This window comes from Priapulus caudatus, unplaced genomic scaffold (genome assembly GCF_000485595.1).
Source record: "Priapulus caudatus unplaced genomic scaffold, Priapulus_caudatus-5.0.1 Scaffold897, whole genome shotgun sequence".
Classification (NCBI taxonomy): Eukaryota; Metazoa; Priapulida; class Priapulimorpha; order Priapulimorphida; family Priapulidae; genus Priapulus; species Priapulus caudatus.
The window spans coordinates 25,845-33,013 of record NW_014577958.1 but is presented as its reverse complement, the minus strand read 5'-3'; the positions used below and the strand labels follow the sequence as shown (position 1 = coordinate 33,013).

Sequence of the window (7,169 nt, the reverse complement as noted above, 5' to 3'; positions counted from 1 at the left end):
AGTAGGGGGAGAAGGTGGAGGAAGGTAAAGTAGGGGGAGAAGGTGGAGGAAGGGAGAGTAGAGGGAGAAGGTGGAGGAAGGGAGAGTAGAGGGAGAAGGTGGAGGAAGGTAGAGTAGGGGGAGAAGGTGGAGGAAGGGAGAGTAGAGGGAGAAGGTGGAGGAAGGTAGAGTAGGGGGAGAAGGTGGAGGAAGGGAGAGTAGAGGGAGAAGATGGAGTAGAGGGAGAAGGTGGATGAAGGTAGAGTAGGGGGAGGAAGGTAGAGTAGAGGGAGAAGGTGGAGTAGGGGGAGAAGGTGGAGGAAGGTAAAGTAGGGGGAGAAGGTGGAGGAAGGTAGAGTAGAGAGAGAAGGTGGATGAAGGTAGAGTAGAGGGAGAAGGTGGAGGAAGGTGGAGGAAGGTAGAGTAGTAGGGGCTATAGGGGGAGATGGTGAAATAGATAGTTGAGGGGGTGAAGGCACAGTAGATAAAAGAGGGGGAGGAGGTGGATATAGAGACAGGAAGGGGTGAAGGCACAGTAGATAAAAGAGGGGGAGGTATAGAAGGTAGAGGAGTTGAGTATTTGATGCAGATAGAGGGAAGGAGAAGGTGCAGTAGATAGAGGAGGGGGAGAAGGTGGAAATAGAGAGAGAGGGGGAAAGGTGGAGTAGATAAAAGAGGAAGGGGAGGCCGTGCAGATAGAGAGAGAGAGAATGTGCAGTAGATAGAGGGGGAGAAGGTGAATGAGAAATAGTAGGCAAAGAAGGTGGATAAGACAAAGTAGGAGAAGGTGAAAGGGAAAGGGCAGGGAGCAGAGGAAGATGGAAGGGTGCTTGCGTGCGCATGGCCCTGTAGACATCTCCAAAAGCTCTCACTGTGGGCTTCCTTTATAGTGTACTTGCTTCCCAAATCGGTGCTTGTGCAAGGGTCAGTGAAGTATCAGTGATAGCTCATCGCTCATCTTTCGCTCACATAGCCAAGTATTATGCTTCTGGGTTTAAAAAAAATGGCGTTCGGCACCTGGTGTCCATAGTGAGTGTGGGAAAGAGGTGGGGGAGTGAAAATGGAGCGAAAGTGACGCACAGATAGACTGCTAGACTGGTAGATAGATAGACACATACACGCACGCACGCACGCACGCACGCACGCGTGAAGAGGAAATTTCATCCTAATCTTCTAAGTGATGTTGCATTGACTGTCAGCTTTATTACCACATCACTTGCCTGTGATCAACGAGATCGGTGCAAAAGGCATTTGCAGCGTAATCTCCAGTTAATAATTCTAAATGATTAACGTGAAAGGAAAAATTCCACGAGAATTCATCCGTGTAATATAGAGAAAGGCAGGTAAAGTGGAAGTAACGAGCAAAAGGACCGGTAGCACGATAGGTCATTTCAAGCATTGCCAGATGTCTACTGGTCACATCTAAACTAATTTAATCGTGGTGACGCACTGTTCAATTATAGCTCACGTGTAGAACTTTGGCTAAAAGGTTTTTCTTTTGTCAGTCACAAGGCAGGTGCATTTTATGCATCTTATAGTTACCATTATTACACAAAAATATCAATTGACCCAACACAATGAAGCACATCAGAGAGAGAGTTGGGGTGCACATTAAATAAAGATTTAAACCACTGAGGGCGCCACCGAAATTGAGAAAGAGAAGGGGGGTCTGACATCTGAGTGCCTTAAGCCTAGTGCAGACCTGCGCTTTTTGGTTGCTCGTCGCTGCAACCTGCAACCGCAAGCGATCGGTCGATGTGTCACCGCTGTCATGTATTGCGTCCACGAGATGGCGTGACTAGTCTAGAATAAAAACAAGTGGAGTGACCGCCAAAATGCCGTGCATGTTTTGTTTGTGAACCTACACAGAAACACTTGAATAGATACACAGAAACACTTGGACAGAGGCCAAGACGTAACACAGAGGCCAAGACATAACAACCGCGTGTGCGCACACATGCGATTTCGAAGCAATTCTAGAACAATTTGGGAGCGATTGGAAGCGACGAGTCGCTGAAAATCAAAACAGTTTGATTTCTTGCAACTCGCCGCAAGCGACCAGAATCGCTACGGGTTGCAGTTGCACGTTCCCGCAGACGTAGCGATTTCACAGCAATTTTTACAGAATCGCTGTCAAGTTGCATGAAAAAGTCGCAGGTCTGCGCTAGGCTTTACGTGCGTGCTGGGGTGGTTTGCGTGAGAGAGGTTTGAGCTGGCGAGCCATGGCATCTTTGTTCGTCTTTGCAGAGCGGACCTACACGGCATACACGTAACTCTCACAGATGGCAGTAAGTAGCATGAAGCGTACACTATATATAGCTCTCCCTCACAAATGCAATGGAGATTACTACACGTGCTGTCGTTTGCTTGCACTAACCTGCGTGTGCTGTTGGTCCTCCGTCTTGCAGCACTATACGCCCCCCCCCACACACACACACACACACACACACACACACACACACACACACACACACGCGCCTTCTGAGATCGGTTTGCTCATTGGTTTACATATCGTTTTGCCTTGGTCGCATCGCACGTTGCGACAGACGCTTCTATGCGCTGTTTCGTTCCTCCTTGTCCCTATGTCGTTGCTCCCTTGTCATTGCTCACCGTCCTTGTGCACGTGCTCGCGTCCTCTTCACGTTTTTCTTTGATATTTTGTGAAAGACAACATCAGAACGTCTTTTGTTCTTCCTTATGTATGAGTTGTTGTTTCTATCAAGGCCCTCATTTTTCTCTTCACCATCCTCTGTCTTTCGTTCCTCCCATTTAAGTGCTGCTTCTTTGTTGTCAATTTGTTCGGTGCCCTTCCCTGTGTTTTGTTCTTTCCCCATGTTATCAACTGCTGTTATCATGTAAGGTGTGTTTTCACTTTGTTCCATGACCTTCCCTGTTTTGTTCTTCCTCGTAGGCACTTTGCACTATGTTCTCTGGCACATTTGAGCATCACAAAACTGTTGTCATCATCATGGTCCGTTCTTTCTCTCATTCATTCTTTCTTTCTCTCTCTCTCTCTCTCTCTCTCTCTGTAGCTGTCTCTCTCTCTCTGTAGCTGTCTCTCTCTCTCTCTGTCTCTCTCTCTCTCTCTCTCTCTCTCTCCTCTCGTCTCGTCTTCTCTATCTCTCATCTCTCTCCTCATCTCTTTCTCTCTCTCTCTCTCTGCTCTCTTCTCTGCTCTCTCTCTCTCTCTCTTCTCATCTCTCCTCTCTCTCTCTCTCCCTCTCGTATCTCTCTTTCTCTCCCTTCTTCTCCTCTCTCTCTCTTTCTCTCCGCTTCTCTCTCTCCTCTCATCTCTCCTTTCTCTCCGCGCCTTTTCTCTCTCTCTTTCTCTTCTCCTTCTACTCTCCCCCTCACTTCTCTCTCTCTCTCTTTCTCTCGCTTCTCTCTCTCTCTGCACTTCTCTTCTCTTGCTCTCTCTCTTTCTCTTCGCTTCTCTCTCTCTCTCATTCTCTCCGTTCTCTCTCCCCGCTCTATCCCTGCTTTAGCATTGTTAGCGCAAATTGTATGATTTCATGTTCGGTTTTCGTCATCTGTCCGCAGCTGATGACTCGCGCATTCAGCCTGCAACACTGGCGTCTGTGCCGGAAAGTGTATGTAGTGCATGCTTGCCCTCGCTGCCGCCTGTGCTTGTGAAGGTTTCGAGGGTTTCACCCGTAGAGTACACGCAGAGGTCACTTACGGAACCTTACTTATAAAAGCAGCCGCCGCCCAGTGTCCGCTAAAAAACGTCTCGTTAACGGCGTGCGCCCACCGAGCGATCCGGACCCACCACGTTGGGTTACGTTTATCGTCCAGCAAAACCTCACACTCACTCCTTTTTGGTTTTCGGTACCAGCCGAGGAACTGCCTGCAAGTGTGGACGTTCCTGAGCGATTCCCTCAAGGTGGCGCCGTCACGTGAGGGCACGCTGCCGACCCGCGTCGGGGATTGCAGCTGGCGAGCGCTGTCGCGTAGTTTAGCTGCTAATACATAACTCACCGACGTAGCTACGATGTTACAGTGCCGGTTTCATTCACCGCTTTCCACAGCACGGTCGGCTCAACTACGGGTGTCTGGTTCGCGGCGGTCCCGAAGAGACTGGAGCCTGTGTATTGATATGTATATATTTATAGTGTTTTACTAAGTCTCTGAAATTTTTAGACAGTGAGAAAATTTCCGATTTTTCTCGTTGCCAAGTCACTGAATATAGCTTTTGTCTGGAACGCTCTGAGAACTGCTGTAAAAGGCTTTGCCTTATTATCTACGAATCCTGAGCATAATGTTAACGTGTGTATACTGTAACGAGATATTTAATAGATAGGATATGAAGCAGGATATAATATTAACTATACCATTGAATCACTCGTCTCTATCTGCTCCTCTCTCTCTCATCTTCTCTCTCTCTCTCTTCTGCTCTCTCTCTCCTCTCTCTCTCTCTCTCTCTCTCTCTTCTCTCTCTTCTCTCTCTCCTCTCTCCTCTCATCTCTCTTCTCTTCGCTCGTCTCTCTCTCTCTTGCGGCTCTCCTCTCTCTCTAATCTCTCTCTATTAATAAGGCTTCCCTTGGTGTCGCAGTTTGAAGTCGTTCGCATCACGTGAGCAAGAGATGTGTTCCTCAATTGCTGGCAGATGTGAGCATGACCCGTGCTTCGTTCGATTTTGCTATCCATTGTTGAGGTGGCATTAAGCTCCACCCAGTGTAGGAATGCATGGCGGGCATATCCTGAAGTAACGGTCTTCCTACAGAAGTCTCAACTCCCGGATCTAGAGCTTCATAGCAGAGCTTCTTTTGCACTGAAGGTACCTGGCTTTTGCGGTACTATTGCTTTCTTATGGTCTGGTGTATTTCTGCTCCTTAAAATCTATAACATCGTGTTTGTCATAAGCAACGACGGTAGCGGATGGATGGGTGTAGGGAGAATTCTCTATCTCACTGTGGATCTAACGATGGAGCTCGCGCTTATGTTCAGCATCACAACTTTCATTGGCCTTCCGCGGCTAAAGTCCGTGCAGAAACGACCTTTTCGAGATTGTTTAATATATAGTACATGTATGATGTGTATATGTTATGTATTATGTACAATAACGGTAATGTATAACGATAATGACATTGGAAATCTTAGCTTGAAGCTGCATCCCAAATCCAATGTAATTCTGGATTTTGACAGAGGTTGCCTGCAACAACTTTAGTTGTTATAGCCAGTTGTTATAAGTTTTTATTTAGGGAAGATACACTAACCTACTCTACGTTCTTTTAGTCAAAGTAGTTACGAAATGGGTTCTGCGATTGCCGCCGCACAACAGCAATGTTGTGCTAGGTGGTACAGAAAGAAACCACTGTAATAATAACGGTACATGGTCTTGATGAGTGATAGGCGATCGTTTTAATACAATTTGTTTCGTTTTTACCCTCCGACTTAGGTCGTGGCGCGCGAAGCTGAAAACTGTCAGCGTGTTAGAGCGGTGTGATTATTAAACCTCAAATTTCGCAGTACGACATGATGGGCTCCGACAGTCCTTCACTGTTATGATAGCTAAGGGTGTCGCGACGTATCCATGACACGCGTAAATTGGCGCGGCAGCGTGCGCGATCGGTTGCCCGATCAGAAGAGACTATTCGCGATCGACGAAATTCGTAAATCCGCAGCCCATCTATGATTTTAGCTTTCGCGAAAGATGGTTCGCGATAGTGGTAGAGCTTGCACCGCGCAGCGCTTCGCCTGACGCCGTCAGTCCGCCGCGCTGAGAGTTTGTGGGTGCTTTGATTTCGCTCGCGTCGAGTCCTGCTGCGCGCCTCTGCTGCGGTTCCGGTCAAGACTTTAGTTTGTAGCGATAGTCGCCCCCTGCACTCGCCGTGCTTCGTCGCGCGACAGTGCACGTCGCACTCTCGGGAGAGTGGTTGATTATAATGCGTCATGTCAAGCTAACAGTAGTGAAGAGGCAGGTTTAATTGCCTGACCGTGAGGCTAGGCCCGTAATTTGTGCCTGTGTATAATCTGACGCTATTTCATGTCTAATCTCGCATCAATTGTAAGAGATTTCTAGGTGCAAGCTTTATTGTGTGTGGTAAGACGCGTCGCTACAGATAGACTGTTCCACTGCACCTGTGCTAGTACTGTGGTTTGAGATTTTTGTTGAGTGACTGAAACTGGCTGCAGGTGGACAACGGGGGGGCGGGGGGGGCGCAGAATTTAGCCTATACCTAGAATCCCTTCCAGCTCTGCATCAGGTGTGTTCTGCTGTTGAACCGTAGAAACTAAAAATAGATAGAGCTGACACCTGCAAGAAGGTGCGGCTCACACTACTTGTTAAATTGACTACGTCACGAAATTTTCTATAGTAAATTTATAACATTTTTGTTGCCATTTTTTTAGCATTCAAAGTACGAACTAACCGGACCTAAACGCATCCTCAAATCTTACCTATAAATTTGTTTCTCACTAGTTGAAAATCCCAAAAAACCTGGACGATTGAATATTGTGTTACCTGAATATTAATTGCTTGCTATGGGCTATGTCCCGAGTCATGATGTTATGTCACATTAGCTTTAAGTAACTATTAGCCACAGACCAGGTTGCCTGCGGTTAGAGTTATAGCTATTAGACTAGATAGTTATAGCTGCGTATCGTATAGGGCGGTTGCGGCTTAAGTTACTACGAGCTAGTCTCATCATCGACACAATATAGTAAAAAACAAGTACTAATGCCGCAATTATACCATACAAAGTGAAGCAGAATTATTTGTGAAAAGTGGAAATATTTTTTTTATTCTGTACTATTTACCGGTGACGTAAACTTTAATAGTGTTCAAGTAATGTTATGAACACTATTATTATGTTAATAGGTGTGAGCTTGGTCTGTGTGTTGAAGCCCATCCGTGCAGCAGCAGGCGCGAGTTCACGATAACCAGATTACACTGTGAATACGGGAGAATTGTGTGGGAGTGCGTGTGCACCTAATAAGGAAGCTGGAGTGGAGCGCGTTTATATAATGGTTAAAATATATTATAAATATACGTACTCGTGAGCACACCAGCCAACCTGTTGCACTGACGTTTTTTAATATGGTAAATGTAAATGTTGCGTATTGTAATACTCAGGCTTCTCATTGACTAAAAACTTACGTTCTGTGAAGTTACGTGTTCGTTCGATTACCAGATTTTATTGACGTAATTTCGTATATATTAATACATTTTTAACGCGAAGGCTGTATGG

General features: G+C 46.5%; 1 long non-coding RNA gene across 1 annotated transcript in view; it reads left to right on the top strand.

Moving 5' to 3' along the window:
- Nucleotides 1-2,149: 2,149 nt before the first annotated feature.
- Nucleotides 2,150-7,169, top strand: part of LOC106814281 — a 9,164-nt gene continuing 4,144 nt past the window's right edge. The window contains exon 1 of the long non-coding RNA XR_001394588.1: nucleotides 2,150-2,267. This is a non-coding gene — a long non-coding RNA (uncharacterized LOC106814281). The remainder of the gene's footprint in view (nucleotides 2,268-7,169) is intronic.